General features: G+C 41.9%; 1 protein-coding gene across 12 annotated transcripts in view; it reads right to left on the minus strand.

Annotated features, from left to right (window-relative positions):
• Positions 1–13095, minus strand: part of NEK7 (NIMA related kinase 7) — a 253273-nt gene extending 240178 nt beyond the window's left edge. For 2 of the 12 annotated variants that reach the window (XM_024102010.3, XM_065554400.1), the window contains exon 1: positions 12786–13089. The gene's annotated coding sequence lies outside the window, so the exon portion shown is untranslated. The other 10 variants (XM_065554395.1, XM_065554393.1, XM_042840676.2 and 7 more) reach the window with 10 other exon arrangements.
• Positions 13096–23355: the final 10260 nt, after the last annotated feature.

Below are 23355 nucleotides of genomic sequence, written 5' to 3' on the forward strand. Positions count from 1 at the left end.
CACACTGTCCAGGCAGACACTGCGTGACTTACAATAGCAGTTGGCTGTCATTCTTGTCAGTTTCAGGGCTGCCTCCAGCTTAAAGCATCTGCAGGGCTCACAGCTGGAGCTGTGAAACTGACAAGAATGTCAATTTCACTGCTGGTAGGCCCCATTCTGTGAAACTGAGCCTGCACCCAGGCTCACAGTTCAGTCTAGCACCCTGGGGCAGGTGCGGGGCTCCAGCTGCAAGCCTTGCATGGCTGTCAGTGCCCCACAATGCCCCACTTTAGTTGCTGCAAGCGCTCCTGGTGAGGACACACACCAGTGGCAGAAGGAGGGTATTGTGGACACCTGCCAATTGAATTACTGTGGTGGCTGCAGGTCGACTTAAATTAAGTTGACCTAAACTTGTAATGTAGACAAGCCCTGAGACTCACTTCAGATGAGAAAAATGAGGTACTAGTAGGTTGGGGGAAGAAACCAAAAGAAATGGCAAAGACAGCTGCTCCCTTGATTGAAGGTATTTATTCTCCACTTACTGAACTCCCAATAAAGAAGTGATTTTCCACCCTCACCTACTTTTAGATCATCAGATAGCAGCACTGACTAGGACAGGCTGAGAGTTTTTCTTTCACATGCTATATTACCCATTCCTTTATCACTTTCAGACTAGGCTACTGTAATGTGCTCTAAAAGGGGCTACAGCTAAAGATTATTCAGAAATGTAGGCTAGCCCAAAATGCTCACTTGCTAACGGAGTATCTCATTGGTAAGTACAGGTTTCAGAGTAGCAGCCGTGTTAGTCTGTATCCGCAAAAAGAACAGGAGTACACAAATCTGACGTCAGGAATCATAACATTCAAAAACCAGTAGGGAAACACTTCAACCTCTCTGGTCACTCAGTAACAGACTTAAAAGGTGGCAATTTTGCAACAGAAAAGCTTCAAAAACAGACTCCAACGAGAGACTGCTGAACTTGAATTAATATGCAAACTAGATACCACTAACTTGGGTTTGAATAAAGACTGGGAGTGGCTGGGTCATTACACATATTGAATCTATTTCCCCATGTTAAGTAGCCTCACACCTTCTTGTCAACTGTCTAAAATGGGCCATCTTGATTATCACCACAAAAGTTTTTTTTCTCCTGCTGATAATAGTTCATCTTAATTAGCGTCTTACAATTAGTATGGCTACTTCCACTTTTTCATGTTCTCTGTATGTCTGTGTGTATATATATCTTCTTACTATATGTTCCATTCTATGCATCTGATGAAGTGGGCTGTAGCCCACAAAAGCTTATGCTCAAATAAATGTGTTAGTCTCTAAGGTGCCACAAGTACTCCTGTTCTTTTTATTGGTAAGCATGTTACACCAAGACTCCACAATCCGCATTGTTAGTGTATTCTTTTTATGGATGGAGTTTAAAATGTTGATCTTGTCTTATATAAAGCTCTAAGTGGCCCAGGACCTGCCTACCTCAGAGACTGCCTCTCTCCCTGTGTGATATTGGTGGAGTTGTAACTGGCAGAAAGTGCTCAACTGGTAACCCTACGTGTTTTCTCAGAAAGTAGAGCTTCCTTGACAATTATTGTGAGTGGTGTCATCTGCAGAGTCTCTAAAAGACGACTTGGGACGCTCCTTTACAAAGTAATACTGGGGGGGAAGGGAGGCGGCATTAACATACCCTGGTTTTATCTCTTGCCTGTTCACAAAAATAAAATTTCAATTACACGTGTGCTGTGTCAGGACTTTATATATGCATATGGGAAGTGTCTTATTCTAGAAAGTGTTTTCACTTGTTTTTGGGCAAAACAAAGGATTGCTCAGCCACATTTCATAGCCCTTTTATCACCTAATAGCTTACTTACACTTTAAAATTACTAAAGACGACAGGCAGATGACCTCTTATAAACTATTAATTATTGGTATCAAAGTTCTACTAAAAGACTATACTGATACGGTAAACTAGATTAAATATTGGACTAATCGTTTTTTAGGCATTCTGGTACACTGAAGGCAACAACTTTTCAAACTCAAAATATCTTCTCTAGCAGTTCTTAAATTAGGACTTTCTTCCTTAAGAACACTGTTTATCAAACCCAAGGACAGTTTTAATATGTTTAGCACCTAGACTGGGCTGACGCAATAATGCTTTTAAAAGCAATTCATTTTTAATATGCAAATTGATCAGTTTTCAGGCTGAATGTGTAAGGATACCTTTTTTATGTCCATGATGTGCTCAGATTTCAATCTTTTAGAGATATATGTAAACAAAACAAAACCTCTCTTATTCTATATTTCTTTTCCGTGACTGGCTCCCACCAGAACAGAGTGATCCATAGTCTCTTTTCTACTTGTCAGTTAGGCAGGCAGCAACCAACAAGAGCAGAATATTTTGGTCTCTTCCAAAGGGTCTGCTTACCCCCATACATTTAGGGCTTGTCTTCACTACCAGGGTAAGTCGACCTAAGTTACGCTACTCCAACTACGTGAATATCAGCAGATGCTCTCCTGTCGACTTACTTTACTCTTCTCTGAGAAATGGACTACCAGGAATGACTGGAGAGTGCTCTGCCATCGATTTAGCAGGTCTTCACTAGACCCGCTAAATCAACACCCGCTGCATTGATTGAAGCAGCATCAATCTCCCCAGTAGTGAAGACACGCCCTCAGTTAAGATTTTTTCAGCTGTAACTTTAGCACAAATGAACCTACAAGCCCTCATACAGGCATTGCCAAGAGCAAGCATCTGCATATGTGGAATTATGTCACAGTGAAGAATCATCGGGTACCTAATTCACCTGTGATTAAGCTGCCACCAGTGCATACTGAGGGAATGTGAATAATTGCTTGCCTCTTCCAACAAAAGGTAAACATACAGGAGAGTTGATTAAAAGCCCACTGAAGTCAGTGGGAATGTTTCCACTGACTTCAAAAGAGCGATTTCAGACCAAGACAAGAAAAGAAAAACTCTAGGCACTAGACCTCCGTTAAGGCAGTACATTTGAGAAAATTCTATTCAGGCCCCAATAAGGACATTGCCTAACAGTATATAAGACACAACTAGGACATGCCAATTAACACGGGTAGCCTACATAGGGTCAGAAAGGAACCATACTAAACCACGATCTTCAAAAAGCAATGCTGCAACCATAAAGGACAAAACAAGTAACCTGTAGCATTTGCTGAATGTATGCAAATAGCACCAAATAGCCAGCTTCCACACCAAGTCATAAACCACATTCCATTTTCAACCTAGAATACTGAAGGCAATGAGAAGTCTAATCCACTGGGTATAAACCACAGAAGTCTGGTAATCCACTCAAACTCCAAACAAGATAACAGATTTGGGGATTTTCTGAATTCATAAAAAACAATGGAGATAAATCCTTAAGTCTCTTCAATAGATTTAGGGAACATATATCATAGCTTTTTCAACTCCGGGCAGAAAAACGGCAAGGAAATGTCCTGAATGATTATGAAAGCCAGTGACCACTCAAAGGAAAAACTGGACAAGATTTAAAAACTAATTAATCAGAAGAGAACATGATCCAGAGAGAGAGAGAAAAAAAAGAAGAAACTCAGTTTCCATACACAATGATACAAGATGGGCTTGGCTACACTTGTGCGTTAGTGCGCAATAAAGGAGCCCCGTGCCCACTAGCTCACTCCCCAGCCACACTGGCAAGGCACGTAGAGCACTCAGACTCCGCAGCTAGAGTGCTCCTGGTACTCCACCTCAGCAAGAGGAATAACGTTTGCTGCGCCTTGGCTGCAACGCATGGGCGTCAGTGTGAACGAGACGTTGCGTTACTGCGCTCTGATCGGCCTCCAGAAACGTCCCATAATCTCCTTACGTCAAGTGGCCACTCTTGTCATTGTTTTGAACTCCTGCAGGAATGCGGAAATGCCCTTTCAAAGCTTTGTTTCTGACAGCCGGCATGCAAGCTGTTACTGTGGAATGCTGTGTGAGAGAGAGAGAGGCGCGGGGGGAGGGAAGGGAAGGTGTGCTGCTGTCTGAACTTACAAGACAGCATGCTGACATGCTTTCAGCCCCCCGAAAAAACCCCTCTCTCTCCTCCTACATACAACACAGTCCCTGTCACACTCCACTCCACCCCACCCCACCATTTGAAAAGCACATTGCAGCCACCTGCATGCTGGGATAGCTACCACAATGCACTGCTCTCTGTGGCCATTGCAAGAGCTGCTAATGTGTCCACGCCAGTGCGCTGTCAGTGTGAACAGACTACAGCGCTTTCCCTACTGCGCTCTATGAAGGCTGGTTTAACTCAAAGTGCTCTACATCTGCAAGTGTAGCCATGCCCAATGATTGCAACCAGGAACACCACTTTCATAACAGTAAGAAAAGGAAAGCGTCTCTGTGAACCCAAATACCAGATTAGGAGCAGAAAGGGAGACATGATAAGAGGCAAAGCCAGCCAGCAGCTTTACGGAACCTAGAAACCAAGGGAGAATAATCTCAAGGGAGCTGCAGTAAACTGAACAGTGAAGACGTTCTTTGTCAACACCATGCAATATCTAACATTCCAAAATGGGGGAGTTACCAAAATGGGTACTCGAAAAGTCCTGAAGGAATTCAACTAAGAAACAATTCTAGAAGCAGAAAGAACAAAGTACCACACTCATTCTAACTTTCCTCTTCAGAGATAGGAAACAAACTGAATCTGTGAAGAGAATCTGCCATCTGGAAGGTGCCAAAACTTTATGTTCCTACTAATACCTGCCAGACTGACAAGTGGAAGAGGGACCATCCATCAGTCCATGTTGATGAATCAAATCACATAAGATCTTGTTCTTGATCTGAGTGGAAAATAAATGCAGAAAAATCAATACACAGCATCTTACTAGAATATGTTCTAACAAATTTTAGAGAAAAAATTATTAGAAAAAGATGTGAAACTGCACCCCATATTCTTTGCAGTGATATTATGATATAACTATAACAATCATAATGAATTTTATGCAAGTCATAGGAGGCGTCATTGGAAAAGTTATGATTTGCTTAATATGATTATCCTATCTGTATGTATGTATCATTTTTGTATCTGAAGTTAAGAATATTGACTATGTATCTGTATTTCAAATGTAGTTACACCTGGGTCATGCCCACTAGACAAGATGCTTTCAGTCTAAATAGTGGATGGGGAAGGGTCCATTCAGGGCAATGAGCCATTAGGAAAAAACAATGGGCCTTCGGGGAAGCTTCTATCCCACATGGGGAGCCTTCCTAGGGAGGCTTCCTGAGAATGCTACAGACAGCCTCTGAGTAATGGCTGCTATAACTCTACAAGGACAAGTGATGAGACCATGTCTCTAGAACCATATTACCATATGTGGCAGAAGTAGGCATGACTGAGTAGTTGTTTATAAGAAAGTAGCAACCCTTCTTCAAAAAAAGGTGCAGAGTTCAAGACAGCATCACTTTAACTCAAGAGGGCTTGCTGAGCCCAACCAGGCCAACAGCTGGTATAAAAATTTGGGCTGGATAGCTGAATTAAACTGATTAAGTCTCCAGACAATCCATATCTGAAAAAGTCTTCTCTACTTATTGATTTATAAAGTTATCTCATTTAAAGAAGTTTTTCTATCATGCTTAGTTTTCACTAAGTAACCAAGGTTGATATTATCCCTGTCCTCCCCCCCCCCTTCTTCTTGCTTCCATTTTGTTACCCTCTTGTTGAGCGATATGTGAAATCAGTTGGCAAGTTACTGATGTGAGCCTTGCCCAAAGCATCTGTTTTAGGACATATTTAGAACATCTGTGTTGTTAAAAATAAGATTCTTTACTCCAATAGTATTAGAAAACGGGTTTTCAAAAAAAGAGCACATACATTGCATGAAAAGCCTACTCAAGGTGGCTTCTGGGACCCATATAGAACCAACTAAATAATTAACATTAAATGTAATGATTTGCACTTTTCCCCGTCTGTGTTGTCCACAAGCACATCACATTATTTTACTTTGAATTATTTGAATTCTTCTGCTGCTAATTACAATTCAGATTTCAAACTTCGATAAAAAAATTGCAATGTAACTTAACAGTACAAATTTCAAGTTGTACAGTTCACTGTAATATTTGCTCTTCATTGCTGTTTAGTTATTCAACTCACCCAAGGATCAGAAACAGTACTATTTAACAAGTGCGTTGGTTAGTTACTGAAGTCATTTATTGTTCCCATTCCCTGAATGGATGAGTTAGCTGATCAACAAAGCAAACTACAAATATCTTGGTATCATTCTGACCTGCAACCCAGCCAACATAGCAGAGACTGCCATTTCCCTCCAACTCCCACAGCCTCAGAAGCGAGGGGTGGTGGCGGGAGAGGGGCAGCGGGGAGGGGAGGGGAGGATTTGTCTGAACCAGTAGGGGAAAGACAAACTCTTGGTCCTTTTTTAAAAGGGTACACCCGTCTGATAGCTCAGTGGTTTGAGCACTGGCCTGCTAAACCCAGGGTTGTGAGTTCAATCCTTGAGGGGGTCATTTAGGGATCTGGGGCAAAAACCTGTCTGGGGATTGGTCCTGCTTTGAGCAGAGGGGGGATGGACTTCCAACCCTGATATTCTATGATTGCTTACCTCTGCCCTCTTTGTGGGCATTCAGCCTCGTTGTGGCCCTGAAGAGGACAGCACTGCGGTGCTTGGTGGTACACAAGGGTTTGGCAAGTCTACTGGCTCCCACACATTTAATGAGAGGGTTTTTATAAGCCCTTTCCCCCAGCCCTGTGGGATGTTCTACTACATATCCACCTGCAAACTGGACATACCATACTCATGTGTATTCATTTCATTAAGAACTGGAAATCTCAGGCAAACAATTATCATATTAAACTCTGTCATTCACCCCAACAAACTGAGAAACCCTTTTACTATACAGAAAATACAAAGTAGCTAAGGCCAAATTGAAAGTTTTGCTTCCTAATAGACAAAAAATTAGTGACGTTTTCAAAAATGAAAATGTTTCATTATTTGCTCCCCTATAAATCTTGAGCAAAGAACTTCTAATCCTGAGGAGTCTGTCAACATCAGGCTGATACACAAAAACTGAACACTTAGCACATCAAATTTCATAGCTGAGCACAATATTTTTGTTTGAGGAATAAGGCTTCAAATGGCCTCTACCACATTTTTTGTGGTGGTGGTTTTGGGGGAGCAGTGTACCATTAGGCCAACCTCCCACAGCAATATGGCATCTCCAAAGGGTCTTTAATAGGACTGGTTTGATAATCTAATGTAGGAGCTACATGCAGATGAAGGCAAATGTTTCTCAAATAGTGACTATCAATCCAGCCCACCACCACAGTTGCCCACCAGTGGACAGAGCAGAGTCCAGGCAAGAAACTCACCCCAACTCTCCACTGTTCAGATTAGGGTGATCATTTGGGGCTTTGTTTTATACAGGCGCCTATTATCCCCCACCCCGTCCCGATTTTTCGCCCTTGCTATCTGGTCACCCTAGTTCAAATGGACAACATAAAGAGAAACTCCTCCAACCAAACCTTCTCCAATACCACCTTAGAGTGCCCCATGTTCAACTAGCATTTCCCTCTTGCTTGTTAGTTTACATTCCAAAAAGTTTTCTTTGTAGGTATAAAAGCTAGAAATTTTGTTTTTATTAAAGTTAAAACTTGAATTCCTTAGATTTTGATTAAATTGAGAGGGAGTAGCCACACACAAATAAGATCAGTTTCTGAAAGCATATATAGAACAAAGTAAGAATATTCCTTAATATGTAAAGTTTTATGCTTACATATAAAAAGAATACCAGCCTCCAGTCCTGATTTGTCCAGGACATTATCCAATCCTAGGAAATTTCAGCCCCAGTTACCCAGCAAAAAATACTGTCACTTTCCAGTCACAAGGCTGGATCATTCTCCCTTAGCTATTTGGTGGCCTGCAACTGAAAATTCAGCCAGCCCATTCATGACTCCTCCTCTCCAGCTCATCAGTAAAACAAGTCAGTTTTTTTTCTTTACTTCTCTGTGACTTGCATAGTTTCTATTGTATCTTTTTATTTGGGTCTCACACTCAAGTTTAGACAAATGTCCATCAAGTATGTCCTGTTTATTCTTCAAAGAAGTTTATACTTCAAAGAAGTACTTCTGGATGGTTATACATGTACTGACTTGCCTAGTCTTGAGTTTAGGCTTATGAATATTTACGTGCATTAAAAATGGTAACTACTTAAAAAAGGTGTTCCAATCCAATATAATAGATACACGCACCTATTCTGAATACATGCATAACAGAAGCTTGTACCATTTCTTTAGAGAGCTTTATAATATGTAGAGTCATGGGGATCTCACGGGGGGGAGGGGGAGAAAACAAAAAACACACACACACACACACACTCACTTGTCCCTGCAATTCTTGAGAGCCCCACTGGTGTGAAAATCCTGAGTATTTGCTAAGGAGGAGGACATTTTCCTCCATTTCCATTTACCTTCTATTCAGTTCCTCAGGGGTCTAAAAAGGAACAGACACTCCAGCTTTCCATATTCAGGAGACCCACTGGATGAAGGAAACAAAGGACAAATGAAGCGGATTCAGGCTTTAAATATGTACAATGAAATAAGTTACTCAGGCCTCAAGATACGTAACTTAATTCAACGTAGCTTAGATCGACTTACAGCAGTGTCTATACTGTGCTATGCTGACAGGAAACGCTCTCCCATCGACAGAGCTTCTGCCTCTCGGGGACATGCAGTACTGAGGTCAACAGGAGAGAGCTCTCCCATTGACTTACTGGATCTTCACCAGACCCGCTAAATCAATGCCCGAAGCATCGATCGCAGCAGCACCAATTTAGCCAGTAGTGAAGACAAGCCCTCAAAAAGAGATGCTGGACGGATGATACATTTTACTCGATCAACTAGATTTTACAAATGAGCTAAGAGGAGGCAAATGATAATTCAAAAGGCAGGAACTACCCTTAGACATATCATATTATTGTTAGATACATAAAAGCCAACCTCTAATTTTAAAATTTGGTGACAAGACTAATGAATTGAAACATCTAATTACAACTCTATAGCATAATCTTGACTGACAGGACCTTTTCCAGATACAATGACCAGAGCATATATATAGAAAAGAGCCTCCAGAGAAACAAGTCCCACAAAACTTGTCTATGCTATGTGAAAACAATGTACTTAAACCTATGCATTCACCCATTCCTGCAGCTTACCACCTCAAACCTCGTGCCTTTTTCTAAATGGGGTGCACACCCAACCTTGCCTTCAACAAATAAAGCACATAGCAAAAAAAAAAAAATGAACAAATTCTTCCTGGGGAGATGAAAGCAAGAAGAAAGGGAACCACAGGTGACAAACACTAGATCTTTTAGTCAACTGCTGGATACCACAGCAAAATCCACAGAATGAGAATCTGGACAAGAGAATCCAATGCATTTTTCTACTACTACTTTTTTTTCCTCGTTTTTGTATGAATTTCAACTATTATAACTATCCACTGCAGTCATTTGTACAGGAACCAATAAAACAAAGTATTTAAAAGAAAATAACCCTCGTGTTCCTCATTAATACCAGATATTTTTTGAGGAATAAACTAGTTTGGAAAAACTGGGAACTGAAGTTTACCTGATCTTAAAAGCATTACCTGAGCTTAAAAACAGGTTTATCTTTTTTCCTATAAAGAATCAAAATTTTCTGAAGCATCCAATTGAAACATCTGCCAAAACCAAACAAAGATGCAAGAGCAAACATCCCTCAGGGAAAGAAATTCAGATCTTATCACTAGCATCTCAATGACAGTCAAATGTATGCACCTTAGACCATGAATAGGATACAAATATAAATTAATCCAATGGATCTAAAAAAATCAAATTATAATTTAATAAGACTTGGATTTTTTTAATCTGCAAATAAGGTCAACACATTTAAGTACAAGCTCCTGAATGTCAAATAAAGTGAATGGTCAGTAAACTGCCTCCTACGCTCAATAACAAGCAAAAGCTGCTGGTCTAACAAAATTAAGTAAATATAGTTCCTTAGCATAGGAACAGAGGTTATCATAGTATTATCTTTTGAATTATAAACAACGTATTGTTACTTTCCCTTACATAACTGTATGTGTATTGTTTAAACAGTGCTAGATAATGGCACTTAAAATGATTAACTTTTTAACTACAAAATCATGATTATATTACTGAAATCACAGTTGTCTCATGTTTAACATGTATCAAAGAAAGCTTATCTTCACTAGGGAAATAATTCATGTCTAACCACAGATCTCTTCCTCATGATTCTAAAATACCCTGTAATCCAAACAAAAGAAGTCCTTCAACAGTATCTTAGCTGTGCTATGACTCATATGGACTATCTTTACACTTATCCCTAAAGTTAAGCTCAACTGAGCCGGAATCATGTCAGCTGAATCATTCTGCTGCCCATATGTGGTCAGTGTCATGTTACAACAGAAGTGGCAAATCAGTCCTCCAAAGGCTGCCCACAATGCCCCGCCACTGCAAGAATGGCCTCTTTGGCCATCTAATTTCCACTGGCCTAGGGTCAACCTGTCCAGAAGCAACCTACTTGTATACACTTCCCAGTACACATACATGGCCTGTGGCTACATGCTGCTTCCACAGTGACCAACTTCTTTTGGCAACTGATCCACAAAGTCATTACTGATCCATATATTTCCAGATCATTAATCTATACAGTATTAGATAATTTCATACTCAAGAAATAGTCCCCAAATAGCTGTAGGTCCTGCAGGAATTTGGGGATAAGTCGCAAATAATCACAGGATTTTCCCTGGAGAGGACTGCAGAAGTTATAATAGTTTCTTCCCACACATGGCTGAATCACCGTAAGATCCCTGAAAGCTCTGCAAAATCATCCATAATGCACAGCTGCTTGAAGCAGTATCAAATTCTGGAATGCATACTCACAAAGCATGACTGAGTATAGCACTAGCATGGAAGCAGGATGTTGTAGCAACTCCACTAAGAGCATGTCTACACATACAGCAGCATAGCTGTACAGTACCAATGCAGCTGCATCGCTGCAGCACATCTAGTGAAGACGCTCTATGCCGATGGAAGAGAATGGGAATGGCAGAAGCTGCATCAGCAGGAGAGCATATGTCAGCAGGAGACCTTATGTTGGTGTAACTTATGTCATTCAGGACAGAGGGTGGTTTATTCACATCCCTGAGTGACATAAATTATGTTGACAGTCTGTAGCATAGACATACTTACAGACATTGAATCTATCTCCCCTTGTAAGTATTCTCACACTTCTTATCAAACTGTCTGTACTGGGCTAGCTTGATTATCACTTCAAAAGTTTTTTTTTTGTTTTGTTTTTCTCTTACTTAATTGGCCTCTCAGAGTTGGTAAGACAACTCCCACCTGTTCATGCTCTCTGTATGTGTGTGTATATATATCTCCTCAATATATGTTCCACTCTATCTGCATCCGAAGAAATGGGCTGTAGCACACGAAAGCTTATGCTCTAATAAATTTGTTAGTCTCTAAAGTGCCACAAGTACTCTTATACTTACAGAATTGAGTCTATATTGACCAAAAAACTTCCTAGCACTGTTGAGCTCCAGACCACCTACAAGCAGAGCTTTGGACCGGAGCCCGGAGCAGCTCCGGAGAAGTTAAGCTACAGGTTTTTGACTGGAGCGGGAGTGGAGCCGGAGCACAGCTCCAAAGCCCTGCCAAGACTGGAACATCTATTCAATATGGAAAAAACACCAGATGTACCATAAAAAGTATCACAATAACGACAAATGAAAACATAAAATATATCATTTTTGAAAGGGAAGAAGTTTCAGTTTTAGTTTTAACTTTAAAAATGACATGAAAAGATGGTATTAAGAGAGAAAGGAGAATGAGGATAACCTACAAAGGCCCTGTAAAGATATGCATGTGTAAAAGTGTTTGCATGTTCAGAGCCAAAGAATGGCTAAATCACAAGATGTAAAACAAGGTGCAACAGACCCCATCAACAGGATTACCTTATTTTTTCTTAAACAAAAACCCTATGCCACATTTTCTCCGGTTGAGGGACAGAACTCCCCCACCATCTTCAGCAAAACAGAAAGGTATTCAAACAAGTCCTACCACGAATAAGCTAGCTTCGAAAGATAGCTTTAGCCCCAACTTAAACAATAACATTTTTTGACGTTAAAGCTATTGGAGGCCTGAGCCGCCTCTATTCCCTGTGGACTGTTTTCTGCAGCCCTCTCAGCCAAAGACCGAGCAAATCCGCCTTTAAACCCTGTAACTCCAGGAAAAGAGACCCCTTAAAATAACGCCCAGTCCGAAGCGCAGCGGCCCTACATACAAACAACCCCCACCAGAACAAGCACCGGCCGGGGCTGCCGCCTCCGCACTGCTGCTGCTAAGGGCACGGGCAGGTGTTGCCGAGCACGCGGCAGGGACTGCAGAGCCCCCGGCCCAGACCGGTAAGGGAACCAGGACTCGGCGCCCCCAGGCACTACGCACGTGCCGCCGCCCCCTCCTCCGAATGAAACTCTGCACAGGAGTCAGGCTTAGGACACACGCAGGCACACACTCTCCCCACCCCCCGCCTCCGGCGGAGCGGCAGCAGCTGCAGCCAATGGGGGCCGGATCACTAGTGATGGGGGCCAATGGGGCCAGGCGGGAGGTGGGATCGTCCTCACGCCGCGGCTGCCCTGTGTGAGGTAGCTGCCTGCAAGGAAGGGAGAGGGAGTTTCTTGGTTACGGCGGCAGCTGCAGACAGTGGCGGTCTGGGCGCCGTGGCCCCTTCCTTCCCCCATACCTCACCAGACAGCCCTCGGTCTTCCTCCTCCTCGCGCCGGGGGCCCGGAGCCGGCCTCGCTGCCTCCGCGGAGAGATCCGCACCCAGGAGCCGAGTCAGGGCCGGGCCGGGCCGCGCCGGACGCTCGCTGCGGGGCTCCCCGTGCGCGAACCGAGCGGCCGCGGCGGTAGCAGCCCAGCCTGCTGCTGCTGCCAGAACTGTAAACATCCCGGCATCCCCGAGGGGAGAGAGGCGGGGCCGGCTCCGGGCTCCTCCTCAGCGCGGGCCCCCACCCCGTCCTCCTTGCGCTGAGCGGCCCGGGCGCCCGATCGCGTCGTGTGCTCGCCCAGCCGCGTGTGTTGCCGGGAGGCCAAGATCGCCCTGGGGAGGCAGGGCCGCGCGCAGCGGAGCCGCTGGGTCCCCACAACTGCTGTTGCGGCAGGAGTTTGGCCTGGCTCGCAGAGCCTAAAGACTGGGATCGGAGGCGGTGTTCTGGCCCCCATCCCTATAGACTTGGGAGCGCCTGGTGCTGTGGCCAGACCGGTGCCTGTCAGAAACAAGGTCCCAGGGTGCTGCGCTGCTTTGGACGGGACAAAAACTGGCTGCTACGCTGTGAAGAACCTAGGGCCAATCTGCAGCCATGTTTTTGAACCCAGATCAGATGTTGGGTGCTGCTGCGGCCATTCCAGCTCCGGTTGTATTAGCAAACTCTTCAGCGGGGCTTTAGCAGCAATTCGTAACAGCCTAGGTAGTCCTTGGAATTGCAATGCGCTAAAAATTAATTGGTCCAGGACCAGCTCATAAAAAGAAGTGGATAGTTCATCCATGCACAAGCCGGTGTATTCTCAACCAGCTACCTTCTTCCTCTATGCAGTGGAGTTTGCGACCAGAGATTGTAAACTCTCCCAGGCAGGAACTTATTTTTATGTGGTGGTACATTGCCTACCACAGAGGTATCCTAACCCATGCCAAGGATTCCTAGGCACTACAAAATATACAGCAGCTCTCCTGACAGGAGTGAAAGGGGCTCAGCACTTTGAGCTCTTATTGAAGTAAATCAGAGCAATAAGAGCCCAGGATTTCCGAAAAGCAGACCATGGGTCCATAGGGGGAAGCTTTTATTAGATCAGCCATCTACCTGACTTTGTAGGAAAAGGAAGTATCTTTAGCGAACGTCAGCTAGCGCATGATTAACATGCTTTTAAACACAACTAAGCACTTAGGTTAGACAGTGGTGTTTAAAAATGTTAGCTGGTCATGGTTCCCTTGAGGACTAACCATAATCCATTAGAGATAAAAATGAAAGCCTCCTACCAGCAAACAGAATATTCCTGGCTTTCTAATGGCATGTTTCATGTTTCTAGCAGTAGCATAGTGGGAAAGAACTGAATTTAAACCTGTGTTTAGGAATTAAAAATAAGAACAGCTTCCCTAAAAAATACAGAAGAGAGTAGCCTCTTCTCTTTCTGGAGAGAGGGAGAAGCTCTCCCTCCAGATCCTGATCCTCGCTGAATGCTGAAATGAGGACTCAAGAGGCATGAACCGCTGAAGTGTAAGCAACAGGAGGAGCTGCTGCTAGCCTAAAGAGTTTGAGATTCTCAGTGGGTATGTCTACAATTCAGTTAAAAAACATGCCACCTGACTCAGGCTAAGGGACTGTTTAATTGTGGTGTAGATGTTTAGCCGAAGTCCTACAAGCCCAACTCAGCCAGGCCAGCCGCAGTTGTCTAACTGCAGTGTAAACATACTGAGTGTTCTCTCCCAGTACATGGAGCTGCAGCAGCACCTGACAGGGAAAGAAAAGAGTTCTATGTGGGAATTTTCTGTCTCCCTCTCTACTGTCAGCTTTCATTCCAGAAGACGAATTAGGGACTAGCATATTATCCTTAAAAATCACTTATTAATCTAAAATTCAAGAAATGGCATGAGGGTGCAATCCACAAAGGTGCTTAGGTACCTGAGTCCCATTTTTAGAAACCACTGTGATCCAAAAAACTCCCAGTCAGCTGCCATCTAACCCTGCACATGATTATACTCACATGGCACCTAAGTTTTTGTCTCTAGGCATGTGCATTGCTGCCTCACTGTAGGTGTCCAGGCACCTATCTCCTGCCTAAGTCTCAGAGCAAACCACAGACCACCAAAGTCTGCTGCCTGAGTCACATAGATTTTATGTCCAGAAAGGTCAATTGTGATCATCTAGTCTGACCTCCTGCACATTGCAGGCCACAGAACCTCATCCACCCACTTCTGTAGTAGGCTGAGTTACTGAAATCTTGATTTAAAAATTGCAAATTACAGAGAATCCATTGTTTACTGTATTTCAAACCAGCAAGGGATCCATGCCCTGCACTGCAGAGGAAGGCAAAAAAACCCTCAAGATTTCTTCCAGTCTGAGCTGGAAGAAGATGGTAGTCAGTTAGACCCTGAGCATGTGGGTGAGACCCACCAGCCAGCCAGATACCTGAGAAAGTATTGCAGGGACCTGATCAGAAGCAGTCTATAATAGCTCACACAAAATAGCTATGAAGTTGGGGAAGGACTTCCTTTATAATCATTAGCCTAGTGTGAACTCACAGGATGCGAGACTCCTGGTTCACGTCCCCTCTTCTGAACTGTAGAAGGGATTTGAACAGGGATTGGCCACATCTCAAAGGAGTGTCCTAACCACTAAGCTATACAGTCATTCTAACATTCACTGGCCAAATATTTAATTACTAACGTATTTAATCTGGAACAACTTCCTCATTAGGCAAGTTTGAGGAAGCCCTAAACCAGCATATTCCATAGCTCAGATGCTAGGTTATGCACTTGAAAAGTAGCAGGTGCCTCTTCAAATCCCTTCTCTTCAATAAGGGGTGGGGACTTAAATTGGGGGGTTCTTGGGTGAATACCCTATCGCTTTGCTAAAAGTTATGAGGGAGGTCCTCTGTCCACACACACACCCAGTAGTTTTGTGTGAACTTGCCTGAGGGGCCTGATCCAATAGGCAGCCTTTCAGTAGGATTTGTATACTATCAACCTTTGGGTGGACGCAAACCAAATTGGCGAACACTCCTATTTTGACACTACTGATACTTTAGTTTGACAACTATCCTGTGTAATTTTGGTGAAGTTCCTGTTCTGTAGAAAGAAAAGTAGTGTTTCTCTAGTGAACTGTTTTTTAAAAAGAGAACCACTTAAAATTTTTGATAGGTTTGGACTGTTAGAGGTAGTCTTGGCTGTGATGGATTAGCAGCAGAGTGAAGATGACTTAGTCAAAGGTGCATAATAAATGTTATCTATGTGATATCAGCACCAATTGTGCATTTGTGTATGTAAACACAAATATACACAATATATATACTTTACACTCGTATTTGTAGAGTTGGTAACTGTTCCAGTGATATTTCCCATTTTAAATATGAAGAATATGGCTTAAACTAGTAGAATCTGCCAAAAGAGAATGAACTTCAAGTGTGCCTATTATATATACAAATAAATATAGAATATTCTGGTGACACCCTCTGGATTTCTTGTGGGTCAGCTATGTTGTTTATTCATCAACTGGACAATGACCCAAATGATCTTTCCAGATAATTACTCATTACCTCCAGTAGAAGAGCTGACAGCAGAACTTGATGGTCAGTTATATTCACAAAACCTTAGGTGCCTCTTCAGATATTTCATGTTTCCTTCTGGCCATTCCACTGTTTCTTGTTCTTGCCCCTTAGACAAAAGTGTCCGCAGGATTGGCTGGCCTTAGGTTATCCTTACATGTTTATGTTCTAGTGCTTTAAAGTCCAAAGAGGGGGAGGGGAGAGGGATTTTTGCCATTTTGTCAATGATATATGAATACTCATTTCCCCCTCCCCCCCTCCAACAATAAAGGGTGATGCTCATTTTCTATATTAGATATTTAGGATTTGTCTTAAAAAAATGACACTAAGAGTTAAGTGAAAGTTGAACTTTGAAGAGAAGGAATTTTTAATCAGACTGTTTAAGGCCCCAATACTGCAAAATACATGTGCTTAAATTTACCCAAGTGATTAATCCCATTAACTTCAATAGAACTGTTCACAGTGTGTAAACACCTGTATAATAAATCTTTGCAGAATCTGGGCCGTACACAGTGTATTTTTATTATTACCTATTTAACGTCAATAACTAATTAATACTTTAAATAAAGGAAGACTGTTGAAGATTCAACATCCTCACCCTTCAACTAAAGTGTTAATAAATCACAGCAAACATTTAATCACTAGTACTCCAAGAAAACACTAAATTTTACATTCTTGATATTTTTAAGCTACAAAGTGAGCAGAAAAAACTTTAATACACAAATAAACCTTTCAGGCTATAAAGAAGTTGTGTATTTTTAAAATTCTCTTGCAAGTCTCATTTTAAAAAAATTAAAACTTAAAGATGAATTTTTAGAAGGTCCAAGGTCCAGCTTTTTCTTTCTCAAACACAATTTGTGCTCACAAAATGAATTGGTATAAATCAGATTGCGGTCCTCCAATTAGCTGATCAAGTAGTGAAAGGCATAAAGCAGCCATGTTTCAACCTGTGGTTTAATGGCAGGTGTCATTTGTAGGCACAAATGGCACGTGCACCAAGGAGGCTGCTCTTTTACCATTTTCATCATTTCATTTTACCTCACTCTAAATAGAGTTTCACTCTCAGTTCCTTATAAATAACTTCACACACTGTGGATTGGATTGTACTCCAGGGACACTATCTTGCAAGGCATTAAGCAGTGTGACCTCAATCCCTCAAAGCACTTAAGCATATGCTTAGTCAATAGAACTACTCACATGCTTCACGTTAAGCACATGTTTAAATGCTTTGGTGGATAGAGACCAGACTGCTCAGTACTTACACAACTGAGCTATGAAAGACAGAATTCACTGAATTCACATGGAGGGTTCTGAAAACTACCGAATCTGCTTTAACTGTGAAGAGAACCAGCCATCCCAAGAAACAGAAAATAGAGCAGGATTTTGCTCTTAGAGACCAAAGACTTAGAAAGAAAACACAAAATGAGTTTAGAAAGGTGACTATACAACTGGTAAAAAGCACTTCTGTATCAAATATGCTCATTTACATGTAAGAAATACAAACTTTCTAAACTAACTTTCAAATGGCTCTCCAAATCAAAGACAAATACATACATAAAATTTGAGAACGTATATAGAATGATTCTTAATGAATGTTCATCAGAGTTCCCAATCCATGAACTGTGTTGGATTCAGGTAGTTTATCCAAGGAAATGTATTCCCATCCATCTAGAGGGTTGTGGGTTTTTTAAATCTGGCTTGGAGGAAAAAAGAAAATGTGTCTCTCTCTACCAAATAAGGACGACATCTCTGAAAGGTATCTTAAACCAGAATTCCCATCAAGTCTTTCTGACCCTCTACTACAAATCTTGAATCAGAAATTTTATTTCTCCAAAACAAAGTCTCTTTACAGCTCTGGAAGAAGTAATTGAATTTTTTTCCTTTATCGGTTAAGGTTTGACTTGAATCAAGTTTGTTCCAAGGTGAATGGGAAATTTGGGGTAATAAGCTTCTCAGTATTTAAATAAAGTTTGTTCATGTGCCTCTTCTCACAAAAATATACCATCTTCTTCACCTGAGGCAAGCTCTTAAGCTTTGAGATCTACTATTTATGCAGTATATGTAGTGAGACCTCTAACAAAGGCCCTGAGGAAATTAATAAATCTATGCTGTAACAGTCTCACTTCTCCCGAGTTGCCAGATTTATTAATAATTCAGCAAATTTGCTATTCAATATAGCATTATATCATTTGATTTTGTCAGCCAGAGAAACAGCCTTAAACACAGAAGCAAGGTGACAATTCTGACTATGGAACTGGAAGTTAGACATAACATCCACTAACTGGAAAAATACCCTTCAAGGGTGAAAGACTATTTTAAAATATCTTACAAAGAATAGCTTGGCATCAAGATGGAAGAGAAGAATTTTTCATTTCAGGGATCACCTTGCCCAGCAAGCAGTAGGGATAACTCCCCAAAGGGTGAGGATTCATAGGAAAGATCCTTAACCTTTTTATTTCCAGAGCTAACTTTAAAAAGGTACCATCCAAACTCTATGACCCTAATCCCTCATAAAATTAATTCTCCCCTAAACAATTTACTAGGCCAGAAGTTCTCTATTACCAATTTTTCCTATAAGGGGCAGAGTATCTCAGTTTTTTTCCTCAGATTATACCACGAAAACACTACAGATCCAACAGACAAATTTCAAGAAGTTACTTAAAATAAATATAATCTCCCCTGAAGATTTTCCCCCTCTACCAATCAAAAGCCTAGTCTGCAACATGAAATTTAGTCAGGCAGGCCACCATGTATCTGTAGTAACTGGGATGGAAAAAGGAGGAATTTCTCTCAATTTGGACCACAGGAGACCATGGGACATTGAGTAGGTAAACATCAGTTGTCTGAAGCTAAAAGCAATAACAATGGCTGTCATTTCCAGACACTACTGATACAAAATCCTTTCCAGCTTTGCCCAGACAGAAAATCAGCTGCTCATAACCACCAGGAGAGACTGAGACACGTCAGGCAGCAATTCAAATCCTCCGAAGGCTGGGTGCACTCAAAAGAGAATAACCTGGAGGTCACTTGTCCTGTTCCAGGGGGGTTCTCACTGCTTTTCTCCCTTTGCCTGTCTTTTCTCTCCCTTTTCCCTGACCCTGTGGGTTTTGTCTTTCGCCCTCTCTGTCTTACTGCACTGCTCACACACTTTACCCAGACTCCTATTCACTCTCCCTCCCTGACTCTCCCTATTTTTCTCTCCTCTAGGGGTTTCTGTGGACAGCACTAAACTTTCATCAATTTTCAGCTTCTCTCTTCAGCTGTCCAAATCCAACTATCGCTCCCAACGGTCATTTCCAACTGCCATGGAACCTTCCTACTCCTATATTCCATCCTTCATCCTGTTAAAGGACGATCACTCACGTGCTGTTTGCACATCATAGAAACTAGAGATGGAAGAGACCACTTAAGTCTACTCGTCCATCTTCCTGGCCATGAAAAAAATATACCCTATTGGATATTTCCTAGTGCTTTATCCACTACATTTAAAATACCCCAAGTCTCAGATCTTCCATCACTTCCCTTGAGAGACTATTCCACTACCTAGTAAGTTTCATTCTCAGGGCATTGTTCCTGGTATTCAGCCTATATTTACACTTTCTTAATTTCATCCCATAACTCCTATTTAACCACCACACACACTGCCCTAAATAACTCCTCTCCCCTTTGTGAGGGTTTCTGCCTTTTAGCTATTTCAATTCTGTAATTTTTACAATGAATACCAAATTTAGAAGTTACTAATAGTGATCACTCGTGCACATACATTTTCCTAAATATTACAGAAAAATCTTAAAGCCACCCTTAGCCATCTGCTGCTCTACCTTACTCACATGCACCTGTATAAAACAGCATACAGATTTATGCAAAATTTATGAAAGCTACATCAATCCTTTATTGGTCATTAAAAAATGTGAATGTATAACTCATAATTATGGTCAGAGCTCAAGGGTGCCTAAGGCTGTAACTCTGATAACAAAAATAAAGAAAAAAGTAATTTTCTATTTGGAGTGAGGATTGTGGGGTGGGCAGAAGAGGGCTAGCATGGAACTAAAGGACAGTGTTATTCATTGAGTCTAGGAAACTGGGCCTCACACCAAGGCTTGGGACGAGTAGGCATCACCATTATAGGATAAGTGAGGGGCTCCACTGCTTAGCCTTACCTTCCAGCTTGGCTCCCCAGTTCCACTACTAAGCTCTGTGCTGCTCCCTCTGATTCATTTCTCCCTTACCCATGCCCCGGGCCCACATCCAGGTTCCTCCTTAATCCAGACTGCATTATTGTACTATAAAATGAACTCAGTGACAAATAAAGGAAAATAAAAATTTTAAAAACCCAGTAATTAATGGGGTAGAGATGTGGGAGAGTAAAAGGCAGTGAATCATAGGAGTAGTGGGCAGCAAGTTAGGCAGGCTCACCCCCTACTCAGCTATGCACCTCCAGCCCTTTCTTATAAACTTGCCTCTGACACTTTTGACAGCCTTCCCCTCACACAGTAATTAAGCACAGCAGGTCAGCCACAGTCCAACATATCTCCTGAATTTCCATCAGCCACAGGATCCCTTAGAATGAACTATAAGAAGTTAGAGGGAGTAGCTGCTTCTGGACCAGAGGTGCAAAACCTGGGTTTCTGAAAATTTGGACTTGTAGTTGTCCTCTCTTGGACCTTTATTTCTACTAGTGGTTGGGACAGAGGAGGAAAAGGGAGTGTGTTAAAGCCCAAGTAAGAGACTGGGAACTTGCAACTCTGTTACAGAGGCAGCTGACCAATGGAACATTGGAAAAAGGAAGAAGCTGATGGATCTAAGCGGCTCTATCAGCTTTTGTTATAGGAGACTGACAAGGCATAAAGACTCTCCTGAAGGGTTACAAGTTAAGTTCCTGGCCTAGCATATGGATGATCTAAGCCTAGGCTATAAAAGCCCAGGAAAGCAGCTGCAGGTGTGGCTACCTAGAGGGAAGATTGTGTCCCTTCCCTCTCAGTTTGCAGAAATTTAGAAAGGCTGCTACTGACTATGATCAAGGGTTCTGAGTTGATTTTGTTTTTTGCTTATAAAGCTAGCCCTTGGGTATAGGGCTTTACTCTACCTTCCCCAGGGCTTATATCTGCCAACCAGTTTACAGAGACCAATTCACTTATGAGGAAAAAGGAAATCTTTTTGTGTTTAACTTTAAAAGTGGCCTCTGTCAGATATATATATTCTCTCTTTGGGAGAACAACTATTTAACTAAAAACAGGTTATTTAGCCTGGGGTGTTGCAACTCCCAGGGGAGTTACAGCAGGTTTCAGAGGGTCATGCATTGCCACTATTCCATTTCCAATATAGCTAAGGGGAAGGGAATTCCAAAATGGAAAAGGCTGAGAATCACTGGGCCAGAAGAACCCAAAACCCATGAGAATATTATGGCAAAATTTCACCAAGGGATAATTTTTATGTTTCTTTTTCAAAAATACATATTCTTTTAAAATTACATGAATAATTCAGCTGTCACTGAATTTATTTTAAATTTGGAACTAAAGTCAGTCAATAAATGTGAAAGAGGATTTTAGTCCTGCTTTCAATTAAGGAGGTACTGAAATTTTTACTATAAAGTTGCAACTGGTGCCTCCATAATATAGTAATGTTCATCAGGCTTGCTATTCCTAAGGTGAAGTACAGAAAATGTACACAAAGGATGGCTATACTTTTTGAAAAGTACTTTTTATTTTCAGTTTGAATTCTAATGCAGTAGTCCAAACAAAATATAAATGACATTCTTTCAGAAGAACAATCACTGATAGGGCCTAAAAAATAAAACATACCTTATTCATTAGGAAAGTCAAACAGCAAAAGCTAGGAGAGGATTCCATTCTGCAGTATTGACACAGGGGTATGTCTGATATGAAGCCTGGCATGAAATAGGCATTACTCATCAGCAATTATTACAATTTATGATTATTTAGAAGTTGCACAAACTGAATGGACACTAAAGTGGAACTTCAGGGTTGCTGCAAACTCTCTTTAAATGATATCAGAGCAGGGGAGTTTCTCCATACTCCAGCATATAGTTTTGTTTTCCCAACTGCTGTTCTTCCTAGAAGAACTTATTATGACATTGCATTTCAAGCCCTGGATACAACAGTTTAATTCCCAAGGAACTGATGCCAGTTTTGCTCTATTGATTAGATGGCAGGTATGCTGCAGGAGCAATGTGGTCAGTACATATTCCATCCACTTGGCTGACCATGTAACTTTCATGATGTGATTAGCAGCCTGAAACCATAGATCTATTTTTAACCCTGAGTCTTTCAGTTTGGAGAACAATACACAGGATGATACAGGCAACATTTTAAGATTTTTTTTGTTGTTGTTTTTGTTAATTGTTAAGAAGTGTGAAGCAGTGCAGCCTACACAGTCTGGCTTTGGACTAGCCATTGCCTCAGTTTCCCCTCATTCAGGTTGGCGCTCCCAGCCAGGACTCATTGCCCCACCCAAGTCTCTTTCCAAGTACAGTTTTAATCTTCAAACATAAAACTTAAGAAAAACATCAAAAACAAGATCAGTTCCTTTGCCCACCCTGGACTACAGCCCCCAGAAGCTTTTCTCCTTGCCTCTTTGAGTACCCAAAGAATGATACAACTTTCCTTCAGGACCTACCACAAGAACTTCCCTCCCTCAACTGAGTTCTTTGCAGAAAACACCTGACCCCTTCTGAGTGGGGTCTGATAATTGAACAGGGCTGGCTGACCCCAGGCATCCTGAACCTTAAAAGGGTAGACCACGTGGTTACACTGTGATTGTTAAAAAAAAAAAGTATCCAGTGTGTGCACTTGTTTTCCCCCAAGCTGTGAATGTGATATGCTGTGTACTCAGTGAATCTGGGACTCAGTTCTTTCTCCTCATTTCTGGCTTGGGGGTGGACAGAAATTCTAGTCCCCGAGGCCGGTGCTAATACCACTGAGGCCTGGTTCACACACACATATTGCTATAACTATTTCAGGTAGGGGTGCTGG

Source organism: Chrysemys picta, chromosome 8 (assembly GCF_011386835.1).
Source record: "Chrysemys picta bellii isolate R12L10 chromosome 8, ASM1138683v2, whole genome shotgun sequence".
Lineage (NCBI taxonomy): Eukaryota > Metazoa > Chordata > Testudines > Emydidae > Chrysemys > Chrysemys picta.